The sequence below is a fragment of the Amblyomma americanum genome, chromosome 4, assembly GCF_052857255.1.
Source record: "Amblyomma americanum isolate KBUSLIRL-KWMA chromosome 4, ASM5285725v1, whole genome shotgun sequence".
Lineage (NCBI taxonomy): Eukaryota > Metazoa > Arthropoda > Arachnida > Ixodida > Ixodidae > Amblyomma > Amblyomma americanum.
In genome coordinates, this window is record NC_135500.1 from 132,695,374 (window position 1) to 132,722,280 (window position 26,907).

The window sequence follows — 26,907 nt, forward strand, 5'->3', positions numbered from 1 at the left end:
AAATCTGTGCAAAAGTTTCTTCGCATATACAAGGAATCTGCATTTTAAACACTTACAGGCAATAGAAGACCTGATCTAATCATCGGCTGCCTCTTCAAGTGCAGCATGGGCAATGTAACTGAGGCGCTGCGGGTTCACGAGCGAGCTCTATTATGCAGATTTGTTCACTGCTGCATACAGAAGGGCTACTCTTGCTTCAAGTAATTTTGCGCAATGTGATGGCAATTGAGCGAGGTCAGAGGCAAAACCATTTGCCCAAAAGCGCACCATGTGCATCGACATATGGCGTGCTGGAATTTTCTATGCATGAGCCGGAAGCATGGAGCATGAAGCCTAGCGAGTTATCCAAGATGCACTGTCGAGGACAAAAGTGGCCAGGGATGATGTTCGATAAGCTGTCCGTTTTTCCATTGCGCATTTCGCGTAAGTTTTGTGCTCTGTAACTGGTCACTCAGATATACCCGCGACTTTCAAGCTTCCCTGGGAAGCGACCTGATCATTGGGTGTTTTTTTTAGAAGTGTGCCATGAGGCATAATTTGACAAAGGGTAGTTGGCGACCGGAAGTCATCATTGGCTGCCATTGGCTGCAATGGGCAAGCAGCCAATGGTGACATGAGTTGCAGTGCAATGTCAACAGCAGGCAGCCGGACCTTAACACTTGCCGCATTAGCTGCGATATGCAGCCAATAGTGAGGTCCGGTCGCCAGCCACCCAATGGCCAGGCCGCTTCACACAGACGCTTGAAAACAGCTGGAATGCCTGAGTGGCCAATGACACAGGACCAAATGGACGCAAAATGGACAATGGGAAATGGGTTGTTTACATAGAACACGGCAACAGGACGCGCGAGCGCTTGCGATTGGCCGCTCTATATTTTTGTATCGCCGTGTCCATTCCTGCTAGAAGGGCGGTCGTCAGAGAATGTGCATGATATGGTGTTCCAATCATTCAGCTTCATACGCGAAGCCCTGCCTCGGGCAGCTGCAGCAGCATCGAGCTGCTCGCGAAATTCAAGAAGAAATGCATGTTGGTGACGCCTCATAAGACTGACGGTATACGCTGGGAACAGCGCCAACTTCATGCGTCCCGAAGGATGCTTCTCATAACATACCCCAGGAAGACAAAGTGGACGCTTTCAGACGAGCAGTCCGAGGGGAGCGAAATGCACATAAAGTTCTGGAACCACCCAGAGGTGACTACGATGAAGCAGCGCTGGATTTCAGCCAGCAGCAGCGCGTCTTGGGCACTTCTATCTCCGATAGTACGTGTACAACACCTTTGTGCGAATGACTGAAGAGTCCATATAGACGACGTAAAGTAAGCTTTTGCACTCAGACGCTTAGTACCCACTTAGTATCCAAACATAGATTGAATTTTCGAACGATGAGGGTTTTATGATGTGCATCGACCACTCGTTAACCATGACTATCATTTTATTTCTGTCCCGCTAACACGCCACTAGCGAAATCTGGTGTGCAACCTGAGACGTTTTCGTACTCACGTGAACAAGTAATTACCCGCCGGGTTGCTTCTGCGTGAGTAATCGAGGAGTTATGACGCGTGACACTGCGAGAACAGATTTCACCTCTTCGGGCCCGGAAGGAAGACTGGAGAATTGTTCGCTGCCCAAAACTACAGCGGCGCAGCCTACGTAGTTTTCGTGCTAGCATAAAAACAGTTTCCACAAAAATAAATTTTCTTTTGCTGCCAACGACTACGTGTGCAATAAAAAGAGATATAAAAAATCAAAAGCACGCTTTATTAGAGTGGCTTGCTGTATACAAGATGTATGAGAGAATAAATCCACTATATTTAAAAAAAAATTTATTACGGTGTAGAGAGGCTTTTTGCGGCATAGTTTAATGCCAGTGTGGGCGGACACCAGACAAGACGCGAATCGTGTAATGTGCTAATGTTATGAACTAAGTTCAAACTGTTATTTCATAAATTATATGTATAGACGCTTGACTGTTATTTGTGATGTCTAGCTGGCCATTAGCAATAGCCATTTCAGTTTTTCCTTAGCTCATTACTTACTCTATATTTTCATAAAAGGGCGATCTGGTCATCACGGCTTGATGTCGGCGCGTAGGCCTGTACCCCCTTCACTCTGTACATTTCATGAAGTTTAATTACTATGAGAGCCATCCTATCGTTAATAGTTTAAAATTAATTTGTTTTCCTGCTATATCCTGATTGATGAGGAGTCCCATTCCTAATTATCGTCTGTCCGCTAAAGCTCGGTAGTATATTACACGCACCCATCCTTTATCATTGTGTAGGCCTCATGGGTCCTCATAACTTCTCCAATCCCGACATATGTTCCATCTAATACCCACTAGTTGCTCGAACAGCACTGCTTGAATAACCTCACTGGATAAGATTTTAGGGCCAAACATTGCAAGGTTCAGTTTCCAGTGGCAACCTGCCCGGAGCCAGACATTTTTAGTGCCTTCCCCAGCACCACTGCCTCTGAAAGCCGCTTTGAATTGTTGCTCGGCAGCCGCTTCCAACTCGTGGGCCAGGGTTAATTCGTGTATTCATATACGACATTCTCTGCACCGCCTCGGCTGGACCAGCAAAGACCAGTGAAGGTCACATGGCATGTGCTCCACGGAGTGACGTGGTTCGATGGACTTCGCTGAGCGCGCACCGCAGACGCACGGATTTCGAATTGCGTGAGAAATGGCAAAAGTTTGTGGAGCTTATCGGCGAGGATAATGGCTTTTTTCAATTGTAAACATCAGTATAGCTAATACTAATGGCCAGCTACAAGTCTCTATTTGCAACCAGGCGCCTATCTGCAATATTTCTAGAGTTAGCTTATAAAATTTATTTAATAACTTTACTACGAACATGATTCGCCTTTTTTTATGCCCGTAAGCACTCGTATTGCGCTGTTCATTAAGTCTTTTGTGCTACATCTTGAATAGAAACAAAGAGAGCCAAACTTCCTAATTGTAATCGTTCTTTTCAGGAAACATAGCTTTCTTTCTTTCGAGTCTTGGTGCCTAAGTCTCGGTTATTAATCTTGACTCAGCAGAAAGAAGAAGCTAATAATGCATTCTCATTAAAAAAAACATTTATAGCGTTTACCATAATTATGTCAGTGTGCATTGCCAAAATGATATTTCTAAGTGTAGTCAAAGGTAAGCGGGTGCTTTTTCTGCCAATGTGATACATTTCAAGGCTTATATCTCGCTTGCTGTTGGGGCGAAGGTTCCCAGGAAAGGCACGTTTCTGTTCGCGTTCTTAGTCATTCGGCGTTCGCGGCTCACTTGACCATCACATGCACGTGCTACCTTCGATATCATCTAGTGGGTTTGGTGCCTTAAAAATACTCGCTTAGCACGAAAACCAACTCAAGAAATTCCTTTTTTAGGCGTATTAAACACCTTCAAGCTCTGTTGAAACCAAATAAGACAAAATCAACGCCTGTTGTTCTTATAATTCGCAGGGGCTGTCCCCGTTGAAGTCATATATTATTATGCAAGAATTGTTATGGCGCCATCTCGTAGCCATGATTTCACATAAACACGTCCATAACCTAGCACAGCCTCATTTTGGAGGAGGTGTTCCGACGTAAGAGAGACACAATGGCGTACAAAGTGAATTACCTTTACTTTAATAACTAAGCTGCAATTGGAAGCACCCAAAATGCCAAATGACTGGCATAACAGACAGGTTCACCCCTGCATACTGAAAAACCAGTAGCAACATATCACGGAAAGTACAACAAAAAAGGACAATCGTGCATAGCTTAATATTCCCTTGAAAGAATTAAATAATCGATGAGGCTAAAGATAGGACGTAAAAATGCACAAACACTGGAAATGCGCAATAAATTAGGATAAAACTTTAATAAATGCTTTGCAGAAACTGCGCAGGTGGTGAAACTGCATAATCATGGCCTCCGGACAATTTCGCAGGTGATTCTGTTTTAATTTTTACGCCTATATATTACCTTCCTTTCTCGCAGTTATTTTGATCAGTAGGCATGGCTACTCGTGGCTGCCTACTCTGTGCGTCAGAATGCCCTAGCGCTGTATCTCAGCAACACATGAATGGAGCTGCCCTTCGGTGAATCACAGCTCGTCACCGGGCTTGTGTCCTCCTCCTACATCAACATCAGCAAAACGTACGCGGAGGCTCCTAAAAGTTAAGTGCGAGAATTTATACGCACAATAGAAACAAAAGAAATGGCATTTTAATCAGTCACTACAATCGGCTCGAAGCCAGGCGAAATCTAGGCCGTCCAATGTTTCCTCCGCGCTTGAGCCTTTCGGATCGATACTTTTCTCTCTTAGAGGGCGCGAGCACGTAGTTTCACTTCGATGCCCCCCGTATGTTTCCCTAAAAGCCTCCCGAAACAATATTTGCTGCCTGATGATCAAGGACCGCTTACCATTAGGGACAGCTCGCTTTCGCCCAATTCAATAAGGCACTGGCCTTCACATTTGTGTTTGCACCACACGTGGTTGGAATGTTTTCCTGATAGCTTTCTGTTTCGGGTACCCGTTTCTCTCCCGCCGTGCTCGCAAAAAAAAAACACTTTCCATAAAATATATAAGAAGAGTGACAAAAAAAACAATATAGCATGTAAGAGTCATCACTAGGAAGAACTTAATATATTTACTTCCTGCAGAGGAGGTATTGGGAAGAGCTGGGGCAAGACTTAATGGAGAACACTTTTCTAATATGTGATTCGCTGATGTCATTGTCTTTCTAAGTGACTCAGGGGATAAATTGCAAAGCATGAACAATGACTTAGACTGCACACAAGAACTGTGGGTCTTAACTTTAATAAGCAGACAACCAAAATAATGTTCAACAGTCTCGCAAGGAAACAGCCGTTCACTAATGGTAGCGAGGGGCTGGGAGAGGTAAGAGAATACGTCTGTTAGGGCTTCTAGTGACCGCAGGTCCGGATGATGAGAGTGAAATAATTACAAGAAGAAGAATGGGGTAGAGCGAATTTGGCAGGTTCTCTCAGGCGGAAAATGGCAGTTTACAAAAATTCATCACGAGAAACTATATAACAGCTGTATGTTACTGGTACTCACCTATGGTGCTGTAAATTGGAGGATAACGAAAAGCGTTCAACTTAAGTTAATTATATTAATTATTCTGTCAGCGATGCCTTATAGGTAGTGACGAGCAGCAGAAAGAGCTGCAAAGAGAAGAAAGCTTTGCAGTGTGACATCAGAAGTATATAGTTGAACAAATATATTCTTTAAAGAGGGTTTCGTTCCGCAGATTTTCAGCTTAGGCTAGTTTACATTTTGTGAGCAGGACTAGGGCACAAATGCTTGGCTCAGTTTGGTTAATGCTCAGCAGAAGAGAGTGAGTGCAGCTGAATGTCGACAGGTTTATGGAATATCCTTACGCTTTAGTGCTCGAAGCTCTGTGTTAAAGCTGTGTCCGTAGTAAGTGAAGTAAGGACAACAAGTCCTCCCACTAGTGGCCTGTTTCTTTCTCTCTTTTTTAGCTTTACGCATTTAGGCTGCTTTCTGAAGACTCCTTCTAGCTGGGAATGGTGCGGATGTCAAATTACTCTTGCGGCTGGCGTTGTCAGAAAGATACGTTTGCGTTTGTATTTATGTTTTCTGGTCAAGCAGCACAGTAGGAATGTGTAGTAATGCATTCGGAAGAGTGCTGTGCTGTTGCGAAACAGAAATGTTTTAATTCCTTATTAGCTGCTAGAAGCTTATAAATTTGAGGCTAAGCTTGTTGCAAGCGATTCGAACCTTCTGTAATCTAAAGAGCCAGGAATGTGTGATCGAAATCTGCGTGAACTCGGGCAACACACAAGAGCCGGATAACAAAAGTACAGAAAAATTAAGCAATGAACCTTATAAATAAATCGTGGCGCCTCTTTATCGCACGGAACATTTCCTTCGGGTGGTGTTATGTGTGCATTTCTTGTCACCGCTCTCACGTGACATACTGGTGCTTGTATATTAACATAGTTCCCCTTTGTATGCGACATGATAGGTGAATGAGACGCGTTATTGCGGGCATTCCAGTAGTGTACTAATTCAGATAACCTATACTTAAATAATTTTTCTTCACAGTGACCAACATGTGGAGAAGCTTAAACCTTTGTTATCTTATTACGCTAGTGTTCCAACTAGTGTTTGTACTCACCCCTTCCATTATCAGCCTTTTGAACTCAGCAGCTGCGTCGCTAAGGGTACGCATGGCACAAAAATAATTAAAAAATGGCAATCCAGTGTAAATGACGGTTGCTGCAAATGACGCCCATGGCGACCCTGAAGAGGCTGTTGAAAAAGTATGAAAGAAAATGCAATCAGTCGTAAATAAGGCGAGAAAACGCACAGCGGCAGAAAAATTGCTTATTGATTCTACTTGCGACAGACATTTGTAAAGTATAGTCCATAATTTCGCTGGGAAAGCAAACTCAAAAAACAAAAACATTTAGAGCAATATAGAAACGCAAAGCAAGGCAACAGTCCCGATCTTACTGTCGGCCACAAGGGTGTGAAAAGGCAAGGCCGTTCGCAGACGACAAACAGCAAAGAGGGTGTTTCTGTTGTTCAGTAATGGCTTTTGTTAATTGCCCAGCGGGCAATCGCGGCGCCCTTAATTGCAGTGACACCGGCCGCGTTCCATTTACTTGCTCTGGAGTGGCTGAACATAAGATGGGGCACGCCAGCTTGATGCATGGACAGCCATTTCGGTCCTGTCCGCAATAAACGAGCTGCTTCACCCACCACCTGCCTCAGGCTTTCTGAGGCGCTGACTGGCATTCCAAGCGGGCGTTTTCCTTTTATCCTGGCGTTCTTTTCTTGCCTTCCTGGGTGGTGTTCTTCTTTTCATCAGTTTGTTGTTTTGTTTGCATACATGACGCTCCTCTTTAAGCTTCCCCTCGGCATTCTCTGACACAGGCTGTCCGAATAGTGCAGAACGGCCGATGATAACTGATGCCACTACTAACTGCGTACCTTGAAGTTTTCTTCATAGGCAAGGCGAAACCTCACTATAGCGACGTAATGGATAGCATGAAGTACTCGCAAATCCCCCGGAAAGTTCCCGTAGGAGACCGTGTGCTGTATGTCTTGCAATGATACTATACAAAATTCAGTAGACATTTTTTGTTTTTTGTTATTAAGTTTTACCTATGCGCTGCAGTTCGATAGGAATTTTGTTCCGAAAACTGAAAATATTGCTCATGCCGGCTCTATCATGAACCGCGAACGCGTGTAAAAACTTTTCTGTCTCTCTCCACAATAGAATTTTATTCGTTCAAGCGCGGTACGCATCGAGTGGTTCAGCAAACTGTTTTTCGGCGTCGGCGTGACAAAATTATCAGACGGTGCACAATCTTCGCATCCATGGTTACCCCGATCCACTGCGTATCGACAGGGTTACCTGCGTCATCAGAGTTTTCTTTAGTTCTCCAATCTCCATGTTGCGACTGGACCACTCGAAGCCCTCTGCGCTTCTAATGTGCCCTGCACTGTTTAAGGTTTGCTTCCAGGGCATGTGTCTCTCCAGTAATCGTTCTGCGGTGCACTGATGCGCCTGGCTGTATCTACATCTCGCTGGCTTCATTAGGACAAGACCAGTGAGTGCGATGTGAAACGATGGCGAGCACGGTTTTGATTGAGCAAATGACAACAATGGATTGTAGTTTTCATTCTTGTGGACAAACTCTCTTTCATAATACGCCGCGGTCATGCTGCGAGGCCTTGTACTAGCGCTGCAGTGGCCATTGTGCTTGTGGGTCATGTGGGGAAGCGAACTAAAGCAGGAATTCAGTACAGAATTGTCGGCCCGCACCAATTTTATCGCAGATCTTATCAGCTTAAGTGCCAAGAAAGCAGGGATAAATGTTGGGAGTAGTCTCTCCTTTTCCCCCTCGTAATTCCTCCAACAGCAATTTACTGGGAGAAAAAAACTTATCTGCGCCGCGGATGAAACGGATGCGTGTTGACGAGGCTGGTATATTCGTGTGGTGCGCCCATATACTACGACATCGTAGGAGCTCGAAACCGCTGTGGATGGTCTAGGATCTCTCAGGGGAATAACGTCGAGAATAAAAGATGTTTTCCAGGTGTTTAACACCTTCATCTGGGCGCTGAAGGAGATATGAGCCGCGGTTAAACGGGCGCGCGGCAGCGATTTCTTCGCGATCATTTAGTTGTTAGTTATGTTTTGGACGCATAAAGCATACGGTCAAACAAATTTAGCATGCTTAACCACAACGACTACAGCCAACACTGCCACCAGAGTATGTGCCATGTGTGTTGTTCTCGCTATACGTGCTGATAGCTTAGCCGGTTGGCATGCAACAGTTGCACTTAAAGTAACCTGCGACTATAAAGCATAGGTACAGTTTTAACGAGGTTATAGCGGCGTCTAGTTGATTTTTTAAATAAGTAATATGAGGTTCAATTGACTTTGTATGCTCACTTGACAGGACAAACAAAAAACAAATAAAAATACTGCCTAGGGACATCTGTCTTCAATTTTTAAATATACTCCCATAATCACGATAGCGCGCTTTATTTCTAAAAAAACTCTGCAAGACAGCTCGGGAAAAAAAGAAAGAACCGCGCCCTCTCAGCGGATGGCGCACTAATAAAATAGATATCGTCCTTGAGCAGATACTGACGCTTCTAAATGAAATTCCTTTTTCCTTCTTTTGATTTTATTGCAGTAGTAAGATCATTTCAGCCTGTTTCGTAAGACCTATGCTGTAAAGAATGATTCATCTTCAGCAGTCATCGCTTTTCCTGAACAGCAACTTCCAAATAGATATTGCTTCCAAACCAAACAGATATTGCTCCCAAACAGAAACGCGAACATTCTATTACGTGTAATATAGTTTCGCCTTGACGCTTATACACTGATTCATTCCAGACACAAAAGCCAGAAAACTATAGCAAATTACACTGGCCCTTTATGATGCGCTAATTAATTTTACGGTAATTTGCTGAAATTTTAAAAAATTCAATTTATAGCACTGCGCTCTCAGAAGTTTATTTAATCAAGTGAAAATTGCATTTTCCACACTTCATACTAGCGCTGATGCAAAGTCGCACCGCTGTCAGTATTAAAATGAGTTTGCCTGCTTTAATGAACCGCCAGTTTGCTAGCCAATTAAAGATATACTGTATTAAGCGGCTTCAATGCAAGCTACCTATCAGTACTCGTTTCTATAAAGTTATAAACGCCCACTACGATTACGAGCATCACACCACAGGTGGGATAAATTCAGATTTGTGCTTTAAAACTTTCATAGGTAATATTGTAATATTACGTTTTTGGTTGTGCATTAGACACCGCTTATCCGATAGCAATAAGAGGTTCAAATGGAGCCTGTTAAAATAGAACCAGGTGATATTTTTAGAGGTGCAAAGTGGATACTTAAAATGGTTCAGAAAGGCTCAATATCAGGGCCATGCATTTTGAAGCATGGTAAATGATTGTTAAATCGAAGTAGACGAGCAATGGGATTTAAGGCATCCATATTATTCTTGCAATGCGACTAGCTGAGTTTCATCACTACAGCGGTATGCCATATCTGAGGAGCATCTAAAAGAAGTACTTTAGAATGTAAAGAAGTAGCGCTGTTTGCGTAATGTCGTTCCTCAAAACAAAGGCCAAAATGAAGAAAAGAAAATTCGCTGTATGTAATCCCCCAGTTATGCTTGCGCACAAATGTGTCGAGTGATGGCGCCATAGCGTTGGTGGTGGCGTCCTTTAGCTTTATGTGCACTTTTTGACACTTTCGTCTATAATGCGAGCGCTGTGCAGTTTATCCGGGGACAGTAGACAACCATTTCTAACTGCCACCTTGAATCGGCATAATGCCATGCTACTAACTCCTATATTGGCGCCGTATCGCAGCTAAACTGTATTACCTGGCAGTTGGCAAGCCCTGAGCCATCTCGGGGCTTGATGTTTTCTCGTCTTCATCTCTCGAGCTGCCTGCTACCTTGCCCGTCCCAAGAGCGTCTTGCGCGTATAAGTAAACCAGCCCTGCGTATGTCAACTGTTTCTCGGTGACATATTTGGTGGAAAAGCTGGGTAACGGTCCATGTACGCTGATCTGAGGTCACTCTCGACGTCAGTTGTCAATGCGTGGCTACAACACTAGTCCACAAGGCAAGCCGCCGCCTGCGAGGCCTACAACCAGAGTTAGGCCAACTCACAACATTAGCAAGTGCCATGACGTCCACTACGGCTAGCCAGACAAGTCAGCATTCCGGGAATGCCGAACCGTTCGTCCTTCACACTCCTCGGTCACCGCCATCATTCCAAGGTGACCGGTTTGAGGTTGTCGAAGACTGGTTGGTCAGCGTTGACCGTGTGGCGGGTTTCAACGAGCGGTACGGCAAGAGCGAATTACGGAACATGTACTTCGCACTACAGGATCGGCCAAAACGTGGTATGAGAACCACGAAGCTTCCTTCACTAACTTGGAGATCTTTAGCCGAGAGCTTTTAGCCACGTTCAACACTAGAGAACTAAAGGATAAAGCTGAAATCGCCTTGCAATCGTGGTCGCAGCCGCCGAACGAGGGCGTCACCATGTTCATCGAGGACATAACGCGACTCTTCAATCGCGCCAAACCTGCTATGCCCGAGGCCAAGAAGGTACGCCACTTAATGAGCGGCGTAAAAGAGCAATTGTTTATCGTACTGGTACGTGACCAACCAAGAACGGTGGCCGACTTTGCCAAGGAGGCAACAAGCATGGAGCGTTCTCTGCAAGAACGGGGCGCGCACTACGGCCGTCAGGCTAGTGTAGCAGCCGCTCACCACTGTACGCTCACGTTGCTACGCACTGAGGAGCTTCGAGAGTTCGTGAGGAGCCTGGTGTGCGACGAACTCGAGAAACTTCGCTTCGATCGAAGATCCACAGGCCAGCGTCGCTGCCATACCGGACGTGGTCCGAGATGAAGTCCTGCGTCCTGTTCAGTCGCCACCTGCTCCGCAGCCGGTGCTCTTTGTGATGACGAACAGTCAAGCACTATAAAGCCGTCCTGGGCCAGCCTTTTCCCCCGTCACTCCATTGCCTTCACTGCGGTACCCAACTGCAGCTGTACCCACCGTACCGCACGAGTCCCGGTCCACCATGAGCAAAGCGCACGTTTGGCGTATGCTAACGAATAGACCGCTCTGCTTCTACTGCGGGGAGCCCGGCCACATCCTCAGCCACTGCCCCTACCGCAGAATAGGCTTAAGCGGTTTCACCTGACGCCCCTCGACCACGCTACGGAGAACGGCCGCGGGACATCGAGCAGTACGTGTCCGATAATGTGCATAATGTGCAGCCAACGACCACGCAGCGACGCCAGTTCCAGGCAGTTTTCTTCGCCTAGCCGCCCGTCTTCTTCTGGCCAGTTCAGAGGCACGTTCCCACATCCGGAAAACTGAGGACGGCGTCCTATGCGGTAGGGTCGCCGCTATTGGATCAAGTCAAGAGCCTTCACCGGACGGTCCGCTTCTACGATTCGACCGACGACTACTCGACCTCACGACCTCAACAAAAACGACACGCTGTGACCGACTGGGTTCGGCAGAAATCGACAATTCACTGCTACGATGCAACCGAAGACGACCTTACCCGACGACCTCAACGACAATGTCGTGCTGTGACCGACTGGTGTCTGCCGAAATCCCACTAACCGCGGATTACCGCGATGTGATCTCACTTGTGGATACCGGCGCTGATTTTTCTGTAATGAGCAGTCGGTTAGCGACGGCCCGCAGAAAGGTCCTGACCCCTTGGTCTGGACCACAAATCCGTACCGCCAGCGGCGATGTGGTTACGCCGATTGGCGTCTGCAAGTCACGAATACAAATCCGCGGTGCTACTTTCTCTGGTTGCTTTGCTGTGCTGCCCGAGTGCTCCAAAGACCTGATACTCGGTTTACATTTCATTCGGGAGTACTGTGCTGTCATCACCCCTCAAGAGCTAGTCGTGTCATTTTCCACTCAGCCTCCTGTTGAAGGCGATTGCGAGCCACGCGCAACTAAGTTATGCATTTTTGGCGACCACGTATTGATCCCGTCAAGAGCTAGCATGTTTGTTACCGTAGGTAGCGACAACAGCGCCGGAACTTGTTGCATCGCTGAAATCTCTTTGCTGCTTGGTCAGCAAGTCTGTGTTGCTCGCGGAATTGTCGAACTGAACAATGGCCCAACCGAACTCTTGGTGACCAATTTTGGCTTGGAACCTCAGTGTTTGCCTTGCAGAACAGATATCGCCTATTTCGAAGAACTCAGCGAATTCGCGGCACAGCACACTTTGTCCGAAGCCTCGGCATCAGTGTAGGCACCGACCACTCCTATAAAAACTGACGTGAAGCCGAACCTCCCGACAAATCAGAAACGCTGCCTCGAAAGCGTTATCCAGCCTTTCTGAGACTGCTTTGCCTCGACCTCTATGATTAGGCAGACGCCGCTCACAAAGCACCGAACTATAGTCGACGCCAACCAACGACCGTTATGTCAGCCGCCTTACCGGATCTCATCGAAGAAGCGTGATGCCATTCGCCGCAAAGTTCAAGAAATGCTCCAGGACGACGTGATACAGCCGTCGACGAGCCCGTGGGCGTCGCCTGTTGTTCTAGTCGCAGAGAAAGATGGAATTCTGCGATTTTGCGTTGATTACAGACGTTTAAACAAAGCCACAAAAAGAATGTTGATCATCTGTCGTGCATTCATGACTCCTTGGACCGGCTGCGCCACGCCAAGTACTTCTCTTCGCTAGGTTTACGCAGCGGCTATTATAAAATCGAGGGGGACGAACGCGACCGGAAAACGAGCACCTTTATTACACCCGACGGTATATACGAATTCCGGGTGCTCCCTTTCGGCCTGTGCTTGCTGATCTGAAATGGCCGTCCTGTCTCGTGTACTTGTATGACGTTGTCATCTTCTCTGATACGTTCGAAGAACACCTGAGACGCCTGCGCGCTGAGTTCGAAGCAATTCGGTCGGCCGGTGTTTCCCTGAAGCCCGAAAAGCGTCACTTCGCTTTCGAAGAGTAGAAGTTTCTGGTTCACATCGTGAGTGCTGAAGGGGTTAGCCCCGACCCCAATAAGACAGGCGTCTTGGTTGATTTTCCTGTGGCCACCGATAAGCGAGGTGTGCACCGCTTTTTGTGTCTCTGCGCCTATTCTCGGCGTTTTGTGCAGAACTCTCCCCGATCGCTGAGCGCCTCGCCCGGGTCACAAAAGATTCCCAAACGTTCTTTTGGGTTCTGGAGCAACGGAAGGCCATTGAAGACCTCCGAACTCGTCTCCAAAGTACGCCCATCCTTGGACACTTCGACGAGTCGGCCGCCACCAAACTGCACCCAGACGTCAGCAACATCGGCCTCGGTGCGGTCCTTGTGCAGTAGCAGGATGGTCTCGAACGCGTAATCGCATACGTGAGCCGCACTTTGTCACGATCTGAGGCAAACTATTCCACCACCGAAAAAGAATATCTAGCCATTGTGTGGGCAGTGACCAAATTTCGCCCGTACTTATATGGCCACCCTTTCAGGGTCGTCGGTGGCCACCACTCGCTTTGTTGGCTGGCGAACCTCAGAGATCCCTCGGGACGGCTTGCACGCTGGAGCCTTCAACTTCAGGAATTCGACGTCACCATCGTCTATAAGTCTGGTAGGAAGCACAGTGATGTCGACTGTTCGTCTCGTGCCCCTATCGAGGACCTCCGAGCTGACCCCGACGATGATTCAGTTTTTCTTGGCGCCATGTCCACGTCCGTTCTGATTCAACACCAAAGAGACGACATTGAACTACGGCCCCTCCTTGAGTATCTGAAAGGAAGCGCTCAGTCTCCCCCACGAACCTTCTCACGCGGTCTGTCGTCGTTCTGTTTACGCGACGGCATCCTATATACGAAAACTGCAGCCTGAATAAAGCTGTTTACTTACTCGTCGTGCCTACGGCTCTTCGCGACGAAGTCCTGCAGGCGTGCCATGATGACCCATCTTCTGGTCACCTGGGTTTTTGTCGAACTTTCGCACGAATACGCCAAAAGTACTACTAGCCCAGAGTTGCTGCAGTTGTGACGTATTACGCAAGAACTTGTCGCGAGTGCCAGCGTCGCATGACGCCTCCGACGAAGCCAGCCGGCCTACTGCAGCATATTGATCTGCCTCAGGTCCCCTTCCCTCATATCGGCATGGACTTACTCGGCCCAGTTCCGGAGTCCTCGCTCTGCAACCGCTACATTGTGGTCGCCACCGAATGCCTCATACGATACTGTGAGACTAAACCTCTTCCGCATGGTACCGCTGACAAAATTGCGAACTTTTTTATCCGAAACCTTGTGGTTCGTCACGGCGCACCCACCATCGTTTTAACTGACAGGGGAATACCCTTCACCTCGGCGCTTACGCAGGAGGTTATGCGCCTGAGCGGCACCAGTTACCGCAAGACAACCGCTTAGCACCCTCAAACCAATGGCTTCACCGAACGGCTCAACAAGACGACTGCCGGCATGATTTCCATGTATGTGACGCGGACCACCGGAACTGGGACACCATACTCCCTTACGTCACATTTGCCTATAATACTGCAGCCCAGGAAACGATACGCTTCACTCTTTCGATTAGTACATAGTCGCGAAGCCAAAACCATGCTGTATGCAGTGCTGCTTCCAGCTGGCGCTACCCCCTCTGTTATGGGTGCTGCCCAATTCGTTCGTTACGCTGTAGCCGCCCGACAACTCGCTCGGGAGCGCATCCGGCACCAGCAAGTGCTCGACGCTCGGCGCTATAACCTCCGCCACCAAAATGTGCGTTACCAACCCGGCGAACAAGTCTGGGTGTGGAACCCAATCCGCATGGGAGAGCGCTCTGAGAAGCATCTACGCCGATACTTTGGCCCCTACGAGATGCTCCGCCAGCTCAGTGAAGTCACCTACGAAGTTCGTTCCCAGGGAACAGTTCGCTCTTCTAGACGGCCGACCTTCGAAGTTGTCCACGTCGCCCGGATGAAGCCGTACCATGCCCGCTAGCCCCTCGCGCGTGTCTACACCGCACGCCAGACACATGTGACTACCCTTGTTGTCCTGCCTCCCATTGCTGCCATTGCTGCCTCCCATTGCTGCTGTCTGTAATTCATTTTTACAATTGTTCTTACAGGAGGTCCCGTCCACAGTCTCTGACTTTGGGACCTCCTTCTGTATTCCAATGTTTTTCTCTAACCTTGTACGATAAACATGTAATAAACGAACCTTGAACCTTGAAGAAAAAAAAACGAATCAGTGTCTTTCAGAGAGGGGGAGTAATGCCACACTACTAACTTCTGTAGTGGTGCCATATCACGGCTAAACTGTATCACCTGGCTGATGGCAAGCCTTGAGCCATCTCGGGAATAGATGTTTTCTCGTCTTCATCTCTCGAGCTGCCTGCTGCCTTGCGCGTCCCAACAGCGTCTTGCGCGTATATGTAAACCAGCCCTGCGTACGTCAACCTTTTCTCGGTGACAATATTTCTAAGGAAGAGCATATCATTAGGAATCGGCACTTATATCGAAACGGACGCACTAAAAAAGTCCCGCATATATACCAGCGCCATCCTAGTGGCGCCGCCCAGTGGTAATCTGTTCCAACTGCTGGCAACAGAACGACTGTGAACCATAGCAGTGCGCAAGGGCACGTGTACTCTCGACCCGCAAACTCTGAGGCAAAGAAAGAGCCCGCGTTGAAGAAATCCTCCTCGTTTATCCTGGAGCTCAAGGAAGCGGAGCAAACAAGGAGAGAACACCTAAACCTTGGCGATAAGAACGCTCGAGAGAGGGCGTGACGTGGGTCACACATTCAATTAGGGCAAATTACTCCCTGGATGGTCGGATGACGACTCGAGTGCAAGCCTCACGGCCAGCTTTCAGCACCTGCCGCTCGTACTAGGTATGCCACCCTTTCACTCCACATCGAAAAAGTCCACCTCGCATTCTGCCACCAGCTCACGAAAGTAACTCCGAAATAGAGGGCTATAGTACTCCGGAAAAAAGTTTCAGCCGGCTGTAAAAGAACCTGCTCTTTCTTGCAATCTGGGAATGAAACGTCGAAAGGGAACGCGGACTCATTTCTTGACAACTTCTTGTTTAACTTAGGTCGTTGCACTGCCGCACTTTATTTTTTAGTAAGGAAACCCTGATGAAATTGGTGGGTGGAGGGACAGCTACTGCCTTTGGCTTCTTTTCACAACTCCTAGCAATAGCCTTTGCGTGCGTGGGTGCGTGCGTGTGCACATGAGTGCGTGTGCTGTACGTATGTTTTGTTGACCTCTAAAATTATCAACTTTGCGTGAGAATTTGCAAACACTATGACTTCGTGTGTTATTATTGCAGGACTTCAATTAGTGCGAAAGCACAAATTCACACGTTCACAGCATAGCAAAATCTACTCTTGCGTGTATGCGCCGAGTATGTGCCTAGCGCGAACGCGCCGTACCGCGGCGCTGCTTGCTCTTTGTCAACTTGTACGCATCACTAATTCAGCGGTTCTGGCCCAAGCAAAATCGTCTCTTGTGTGTCCGCAGCTGGCTTAGCGGGAGCGCTCCGTCCCGCGGACCTGTCGGCTGACCGTTGTCTTCTACTTAGCACTAATGCGGAGGTTGCGACTCGAGCAAAATCGTCTTTCGAGTGTCCGCTAAAAAGAAAATGGAAAGAGTCATCATGTGTCGGCCTCAGTTCAGTCATTCATGCAGGTAAGATCAGTGAAAGCATACCTTTTGCCAAAAAAAAACTCCCGTGTTTTCGCACAGAGGCGAATATTGTAACTATTTTCTGTCATTTTTTTTGTTTTCAACATGTTAGGCTGGCGACTTCTCCTTTTTTCTGCCTCGCCGTCAACTTGAGGTCCTCTGAGCGAGCCAACAATTATTTCATTTGAAGACGATGTAGTCTGCTTCAATATTTAGCGTGATGTTGAGTAGTGTGAGAGATTAGCGGTGCATAACTGCCAATAAGTCAAGTACCATGCGCCTGACGAACACGACTTCGGCACATATGTCATTCAGGAGTTCAAAAATTGCTTAAAGAGGATTATTTTTTCAAAAACATTTATATGAGAATGACATTGCTCATAAGTGCTCGTAATAGAAAGCATCCACTAGATGGCTCGAGGGTTTAATTAAGCTACAGTGTTCCTAAAATTCAGGATGTCATTTTGATAGAAAATAGGTTTTCCTTAAGCAGGCAGAAGCAGGAGAAATATTGGAGGAGTATTCTGCACGAGGATATTTTCAGTAATAAACAAGGGCGCAGTGAATAACAAAAGTGTTGTTTTAATCGGATAGCATTTAGGTTGTCGTCCCACAAAAAATTTCGGGCTTCTGTGTCACAAAACCTCCTGATTGGTCAGAGTGGTCGCGTGACCTTGTGACGTCACCACAATCTGCTCACCGTGACAGGTGGCAACCGGTCCACTGAATTGTGAGCAAACTGCCCACCATTGCCAAATTCATTGTAATTTCCACGTGCCCACCGTGGCTCTGCACATAAGCCATACGGTAGCTCGGGAAAATCTCAACGCTTAGCTGTTGCACCACAGCGTCAATATTGATTTCAGTTCTCTCCTCGATCTATAAATGCGTTTCAGAGGGTAGTGACGTCATTAACACCACATGACTATCAGCGAACGATTCATACGACACCGTCAGTTTGGAAAATCTGAGGTTCCACAAAGTTTGAAAGGTGGGCCACCCCGAAAGATTTTAAAGGACGCCCAAAATTTCGAAAGTAGTCCCACACCAGGAAATGGAATAAGGTGGATTAGTGAAGATTAGTTGGTGTAATAGTGGGTGGATTATTAACAGTCCATATAATAATCCAAAGGAAGCTACTCAAGCATTCTAGGAGATGATGGCTCATGCATGCCATATAAGGGCAATAGTACCGTTTTAGACCGGAGTTTTGGCGGGAAAATTGAAAGAACATGAGGCAATCATTGTACACCACAGCAGACAACCTAAATCCTGTCACATTTTCTTCTTTACGAAAGTGGTAAAGAAGGGCCCCAAGTTTTTTAAAGCATGAAGAAAGCATATTTCTACCCTCTGCTTAATTGCTGGTTCACAATTAAGGGTATGACTGCTATTTTTAGTCTGCCACGCAATAAATTACACACTGAATGGTCCTCTGTGTTCGGCTGCCATTCCACAGCTATGGACACTGATTACTGCAGTAAGCGACTCAGAATGCTGTATATTAAAGTATTGATGTTTTTAATGTATCACATTTTATTTGTTAGCTAAAGCAAAACCCAATTATGTTAAAACCTTCAACTATATAGCGTGAATGCAAACAGCTTCGGTACAGTCGTTTTAGAGATGAGTTGCCTTTGCATTTCCTTAGTCTATTTCCTGGAGCCCGCTATTTGAGTTTGATGGTCTTGATAGAGGTGCTTCTTAAGCCTTGTATCCTAACGGCCACAAATTTCAGAAGGAAATACGGGCAGTGATCACACAAGAGAAGTGAAGCTGTGAAATAACTTTAAATGTTGCTGCAGAATACATGTTGATGTGCGAGCAATAATAGAGAGTAAAGTATACAGTAATGTAAAATTAACGCTACATCGCTGCATACGCTACATCTTAAAATTACATGCTGCATTGCTGCTAATCTTTTCGCATTGATAATGATGATGATTAGGATTGTGAGCATTTGCCTAGGCGTGCCATAGTTAACGTTTACTTTGTCTCTACGACGTTGGTCACGTACACAATTTAATATAATTTCCCACGTAGGAGGACGAGAATGAGGGGAGGAAAAAAGCAGTACAATTCGAAGAGTGGTCTCTACAGGCGTAGAATGTCGAATCTCGCAGCTGTCCCATGCGAGGCGGATAGATTGGTTCAGAATCTCAAAAAGTAGAAAAAAAACGAGGACGAAATTTAAAGAATAAATAGTGGAAGGGCAGGCTGGCGTGTGTGGTCAGAATACTCAAAATCTCTCCGAAAATTGAAAGAACAAATGGTGAAAGAAGAAGCCATAAAAATGAGTAGAAAAAGGGTTCACTCCGCCGGATGAAGAAAATTGAGAATCCCAAATTATTATTTCGCTAAAGAAAATAAAAAGAATATGAAGCAAACCCTATCGAAAAATCACATATTATTTATATGTGCCTCGTAAAAATTCATGTTTCTTACGACCTCTATGTGTTACTAGTATGTTTCGTATGAACTAACATGAGAAGCATATGAGTTATATGTGTGAATATATGTGCCTCGTATGAACTCATACGGGTATATGCTTCATTGGTGTGCATATGTGCATTGTATGAACTGTTTTTGGCAGCATATGAGTTATATGTGTCAATAAATGTGCCTCGTATGAACAGATATACGCTTCATAAGAGTTTATATGTGTCACAATTGTGTCACGTATCAACTCATATGGTATTTATACGAGATCATACGTGTGACAGAAGTTTCACTTGTGAATTTGTATTCCCGCATGCAAACGACAGGCTTCACAAATGTGTCTTGTGTAGATTTGTATAATGATACCTCAACTGACACGCTACTCACAGGCGCACACATGAGAATATATGTGTCTCATATCGAGTCCGATCTACGAAACAGATAGATGCGCATGAGTGCCGCGTACAGAAGGCGCGCGTTTCGTGAAACGTATGAGGAAGCGATATGACAAAAAAGCGACGAACCAACGCATGAAAAAAAAATGGTCTGTTTTGTAGAATTCTATCCGTGTTTCTATGTTTTGCCTTATTTCTAGCTCTATTTACCGGCTAGGCAAACTATCTCGTCAGGCGTTTCTAATGTGCTTAGATACATGCTTAGTTGGAAAATAAAATTGCCCTTCTCTGCTTTGCAGAAGTACTTGATGCTGGGCCAGTTGGTTCATAGTGAATTTGAATGGCGCAAGGGAACGAACGCACGAGATGTGGCAAGAAATACGTGCTCAGTGTGTAGCGCTTGCCAAATTTGTAAATTCTTTGAGTTCAACACACTGCGACAATTCTTTTTTGGCATTTTTACTTTCAAGTGGTTTTGTTAACTCATTTTATTTCCTCTTCAGTGTGCTTCATCTAACTGGAGGTGGATCTTCTTTTGTTTAAAGTCTAACTGCTAAACAATACTTGTTATAATGTACTCCACATGAACAATTTGGTGGTGAATTTGTTTTGTGCTGCACAATAAGTGCCATCGCTTTTATTGTGACATTGCCATTTAAAACATGTTATACCCTTGAAAAAGTCCTACAGAGATCAGTTCCTCTGTTTTAGTTGGTAATCCTAGAGAATGAGTTCATAAAGTGCAATGGTTACTTTTGGTCTTCGGAACTCAGTATTTGTACTTGCAATTTGTGCGCTCTTTTGGGTGAGTATAATTTAACGAGCGTATACTGATGCTCAGAATATTAAATGGAATTATTTGTACATCTAGAATTAAAAAAATTTCACACTGCCTCTAGCAGCAAGTCCCACTTGTGAGCCGGGCTTAAAAATTTATTGTAGAAATGAAGGGTCGTTGTTTGGGCTTCTACGACTCTTTAATGTTTCGTTGCCCGCCAGAGTCAGACCACACCGAGATGTTTTAGAGGCATGTCAGGTCTAGAAAAATAAATGCAAAAATCGCAAACACTCCATTTCCTGAGAAAACACAAGTGGAGATTCCTGCAAGCAGTCTTGTTAAATAACAATTTTTACGTTTGTTTGTAAAAGGAGCCTGATTTCTGAGTGGAACAGCCGTGAGACGTCCTCTTTAATGGTTCGTATGCTAGCATTTTCGGGAAGCCAAAGCACTCCTGCCGGTGCCGGGACAAGATGAACGCGGACGACTGCGCAGTATCCGATAACCATTCATCCCCCTTTCTTGGTATCCTGTCATTCCTTCTTGGCTTCGTGTCTTCCTCCTTCGCCTTGTTCCGCCTGTTCTTATAACTTCTGGTTCCTGAGCACAACGCTCGGAAGAATGTCAGCATGCATGATTTACTGCCCCCCCAGTGTCTTTGGACTCTGAGCGATGAGAGCATACGGCGCAACTTCCTCTACTCGGCCGAAACGTATTGTCCGCGTACTCCGGTTCGCATAACTCATTCTTGAGAGCAGATGACATCAGCTCATCTCTCACTCCGCAAAGGTAGAAGTAAGAATAAGGGGCAGTAACAGGAGCAAAAGTTGACGACACGGCTGCACCCGACCTTCAGGGAACTTTCGTGGTCGTTTTATTTCTGGGCTTATTCTTCAGTTGTTCACCCTTCGCATCTAGAAGTTTCTCTCGCGGACGTTTCAGAGCTCACTCCATCTTTAGGTGTTTTGACAAAACCGAAGCGTATTATTCCGCGCCGAGTGGTGTTTATAGGTAGAAAGTTGAGAAGGAAGAGCGGTGGCTTATAGAGGTGACGAAAGCCGAACTACATGAAATATGTGAGGTGAGCTCTGAAAACTTGGTTCTTTACCAAATAAGCGCTAACGAGAACGAGAACTCCGGGACGCGCGTGACACGCAACAGTCTTAGAACCACTCATGCTGCAGTGCTCACCGAAACTCGTCACTTCGCTGCTCCAGCGCGTGCGAGGAGGAGATGGTCACCTTGTAATTGTGCCACATAATGTCGCGATTGTATTGGCGTCGCTCTGCTCCATCCCGCTAGTGCGCTGTTTTCGAACGGGGCGAGAAAAGACCCAAATTACTCGCGCCAGAGCGACTAGGGTAATTTCGTTTTCAAAATTATAACAACAGATATGGTTATTACTAAAGGCTGGCTACAACTTTTTAATTCAATCAGGCACTAATTTAACGTTAACTATTCGAATTTAGCTCCTTACTTTACTAGCTATCATGATTCGCCTGTTTTTGACGTCCGCCAATACTCGTATTAGCATGCCTCTGGTAGTAAAAAGTTGTAGTAAAAAGTTTCTATCTACATTAGAAACCCTATTTTTAAAAACCAGAATTCGGCTTCCCTAAGACACGTGGTATATATTCTCTCGTTCTTCAACGAATGCAACTACGTGCAGAACGGGCGTGAATCCTCCCCCGCCTGACAATGACACACCCATTATGCGGCGGCTGATAGAAAACCATTAATATGGTAAAAAAATCCACTCAACGCTTGCGTACTCATGGGAAAAAAAATGTTCTGGCGCGGAAGCAAGCTCTCGCTCTGAACGGGGTGCTGTTGCGCATAGCTGCAGAACGCAATGATGAGCCGTGTAGCCTGCAGTAGTCACGGAAGCAACTCTCATTATAGCGAACTCCGCTAACGTGTAACCCCCTTTGGCGTTCTTTCCGGAGCCGAAACAGCGGGCGTTGGTATGCGCTTCTGCAACTCCAGCGGCGTGCCGACAAAGACGGACTGGTGAAAAAGCCGCCAGTCGCATTTGAAGTGCGAGAGTATTTCATATATAGAAAGCAGGTGTTATACAGAGCCCATCGTTTTCTTCCAAAAGCCATTGCGAAGAGCCTCGGAATGATTTCCGCCTCAGGGATATTTGAAAGGAAAAGCGGGAAGCTAGTAGGTTAAAAAAAGAAAAAAAACTATTACACAGAAAATAACGAAGCTTTGCTTTGGTGTCCCGCGGGCATCTTTTCTCCCTTTAATATTCTCAGAAGTGCTGCGCCGAGCGTCTGAAAAGAGATGGATACATAGGAGGCTGTGCTTGATGCGAGCACACTCTGCTGCCTTGTGGGTTGGCTTTCAGTACGTACTGCACAGTTTAGTATGTGTGCGCTCTCCGCAGATTTATTTTTATGATCTGTATCTTTGATATGTTGGGACTGTCTTTATGCGCTTCGCATCTGCTCCTTTGTTGTGGTAGCCCAGCTTTAAAAACGAGCTCGACACGTGGCAAAGCAAGGCTACGTGCCGCAAGGGTGTGTTGATCTGATGAAAAGAGCGCGGAAAAATAAAAATAAAAACTCCATTAATGTAGGAGTGAAATGTAGATTATCGTTTTCTTCATCACCATGAGACACGTGAAGAAAAGTATTTCAATAAGAAGAAAGAATAATCAAGAGAGAAAAACAAAAAAAAGAGAGACGAGTTTTTAGTGCGCCCTCAAAACGCGAAAATAAAGAACTTGCGGAGAAATAAGTAAAATTGATGGGCGCTGAAGCGATTCAGGACGATTCAGGTGCCGGAGCTTACGCATGCTGTTGTGCGAAAACGGTGCGTCAGCCTCCGCTTTTACCGATTTGACTTCGGCATTGCTGTGTCTTGTTGTCCTTGACTGTCGAGTCTCTGAGCACGCATGCGCTGAGGTCTGCGCAGGGCATCCCTTAGATACCGAAGCAAAGACAAGAAGAAGAACGGCGCAGGAAAAAGAAGAGTTCTGAGGTCCTTATCGAATTTGACATCTTCGAGCCAGAGAAAGAAAAGTGAATGCTCTTACGGTTCAGACCGCCTCCTTTCCCGCATAGATTTTTCGCTTCCTTCGAAAGCACGCTCTTTGCGGGTGACCTGGAAACGTCGTGGCGCCTGTGTCGGCTCCGACCAAATGGTTTGTCCAACGGGAACTCGGCGTGCAGGACAGCGCTGGCAATCAGCAAGAATAAAATGACTGCACGTCTTGGCGAGGTCATAACGACGGTCACAGGGCTGATACTACTGCACGCCGCTTAGAATAATAATAATAATAATTGGTTTTTGGGGAAATGAAATGGCGCAGTATCTGTCTCATATATTGTCGGACACCTGAACCGCGCCGTAAGGGAAGGGATAAAGGAGGGAGTGAAAGAAGAAAGGAAGAAGAGGTGCCGTAGTGGAGGGCTCCGGAATAATTTCGACCACCTGGGGATCTTTAACGTACACTTAGAATCTTCAAGTTGTCTTTTATTCCCCAGGGCGTTTTGGGGGGCAGCCCACTTTTTTTGACAAGCGTAAATATATCTTACCTTCGCGTGCATTTGCAGCTGCGTTCAGCACGTTGTTTTGAGGACCTCTGCAAATAACTGACTGCTTAAGCAACTCTGTTCAAATGAACGGCTCCTTTTGCAGTCTCTGTTGTGTCTATGGAACGTGACGCAGGCCTGGCTTTGGGCGCCTGGCAATGCGACGATGGCCAGCTGCGTGTCTATGGTGCGCAAAGCACATTTTTCTCGTTAAGTTTATGAGCTCGTCAAGCTTTTGTTTACAAAAGCAGACGACAAATTTCCCTGAGCCGAACTGTTTGGGATTAATCGACTGGTTGAGGAGGACCTGCATATCGATGAAAACTTGTCTAACGTAATTGGGACCAGCATTGACTAAAATGGGCAAGTCTGAAGAAGCTCTTCCCCCTGCCACAAAATCAAACAACCATAGTTTTTATTTTTTATTTGCGGCATGCTGGAATGTGAGCTTGAGCACAGGTGACCTGCTGCAACTTTTTACATGCCTGCAATGCGAATTTTGCAGAGAAAGCTCCACGAGAGAGAAAAATGAGGTTAACGCGACTGCCTGAGCGTGATTCGTTTTGTGACTCGCGTTTTGTGTCAAACGACATTGTGCTTGAAGAATAGGGTTTAACGTGCTAGTTTTTGAGATTGCTTCAAATAGATTTTATTTTTTTTCTCTCTATTGAGGTTCACTCTCACTTATAAGGATCACACATGGCACTTTTTATTAATAATTGTTTGGCGTTGAAAAGCTGAGGAAAACGAAATTAACGAATATTTTTTGACATCTGTTACTCTTCAATATTTAAAATCAACCTAGGAGGGTAGATGTGTAGGCTAGTTGGGGTGATATCAGGAGTCAATGCACGGCAGCAGAACACAGGACAGAGAGAGGTGTCGTCACCCGTCCTGTGTCGTAACTTCCCTCTGTCCTGTGTTCTGCTGCGGTGTATAGCCTCCTGATTTAAAATCAACATTGGCTGAGAAGAGTGAATGAAACTTTTATTTCTTGTGTCAAGTGAGGTGTTCAACGCAGCTTTACCTCCGAGCTAGCGAAGGATTTGAAGCGATATTAAATGAGTGAACCACCTTCACATAATTTAGAAACCGGGTAATTCATCTAGCCATGCCGAAAATCCTCTGTACGACCTACCACAAATAATTTTGGCCGTACTCAGTTCTAACAGTAATGCTGGTCTGATATGGTGCCCGGGCGTCATCTGCAGTTCTGTATTTTTTTCGCTAATTTGTGTCTTCTACACTCAAAGGCTGAAAGCGGGTGTTCTTTCTTTACCTGGCGCACAAAGCGGGTCAAAACCTTGTCACTAAAACTTACTTCCAGCGTAGAAAGTAGCTGCACGAGATGAAAGGAAGTTTTGGCGAGAAAATTAGGAGCCGCGAGCGACAGATACATTGGTTAACGTAAAGGCTCTCCAATATAATGAGCTACTCCCACGTTGTTTATTGCTTTTAGGAAGCATTCTAAAAATAATGATGTTAGCTGTGGAATTGGGGGGACAGGCGACTGCCCCCGAATGGTAAGTATAAAACCTTACTGTGGGCTCCCATTCGCCACTATCGGCCGTATTATAGTTTGTTTATTTATTTTCCAGCTTTTATTATAATTCCACTGATGGCACATAATGTACGGAAGAGGAGCGTAATGAAGTGAAATCGGTACAAATTCTGACGGTGGCAGAGTAAAGGTGGTGTTCCTCAACTTTCTTGCTTCTTTCTTGTTATAGTTGTTTTTTTAAGTGCCCGTTCATACCTGGCCTCATTTCACATCCAAATACTTCTGCCTTGTAATTCTGTCTCGTAAAATTTCTCATTTTTTGCGAAGAAAATAAATGTTAATCCGAACAGGCTCAGAAATTAGATTTTGCATACAACGTGATGCTTGCTACTGATTTCTATTAAGGATCGCCCCTTCGCTCTTTTGTATAGTGGTTCGCGTCGAAAAGTTTGTTGTATTTTTAAAAGCTGGCTTGCTTTTGTTTCGCCGTACGCGCTACGCCAACGGTCGCCATTAGCCCGTCTGCACGTTCCTTTCACTGCCCATTTGTACACATCTCATAACCACCCACATCTCCACATCGCCACCGTCCTATGCCCCTCCGGAATAGAGGAGCGTTTGCTTTGTTTCATTTCTCTTTCTCAAGCCGGCGTACTTGCAATCCATTAGGTCTTCCGGTATGGCAATTGTAGGTGCAAAAAAAAAAACACAGCTTCTTAGTACGCCCTCTATCTTTAATATGCTTTTCAGCCCTAGTGATTGGCTAAACATACTTCGTTTATTCGACTCGCATCCCGCCGCGGTGCCTCAGTAGTTACGGCGCTCGGCTGCTGGCCCGAGAGACGCGGGTTCGATCCCGGCCGTGGCGGCAGAATTTCGATGGAGGCGACATTCTAGAGGCCCGTGTGCTGTGCGATGTCAGTGCTCGCTAAATAATCCCAGGTGGTCGAAATTTCCGGAGCCCTTCACTCCGGCGTCTCTCATAGCCTGAGTCGCTTTGGGACGTTAAACCCCACTAAACCAAAACAAACCTTTATTCGACTCGCCCACAATTTTTCTTGTCTTCCTCGTTTGTTCACAGCACTACGCGTTAAAGGCACATTCATTTTCGCTGCACTGCGGGAAAGCGTTTCTTTCAGGAGGGTAAAGTGAGCCCATCTATTTTTCTGCAAAAAAAAAAACATGCGTGAGATGCGTACAAAATGTAAGGGCGAAGCGATGAAAGAAAAGGGCGGCCGCAGATAAAAAGTAAGAAAAAAATACGTGTCAGATTTTTGGGCACAAACCTACTGAGCGCTCTTGTTTGTTAAGCAAGTCGCCATTTCGCAAAACAAGTTACGACGCATGATCTCGTAGTTAACAGTTTTTGCTTCATCATTTTCAAACAATTTGGGTGACGTTAGGATAATGAGCACCTAGCAAAACTTGAATTTCTTCTCTCCTGCTATAGTCAGTGTAAAGAATCATAAAGACTGGACTTTTTTTGGACCAGTAAATAGATGTTTTAGGTATCAACATACTATCTGCGTCAAATGAAAGGCGAACAGCGG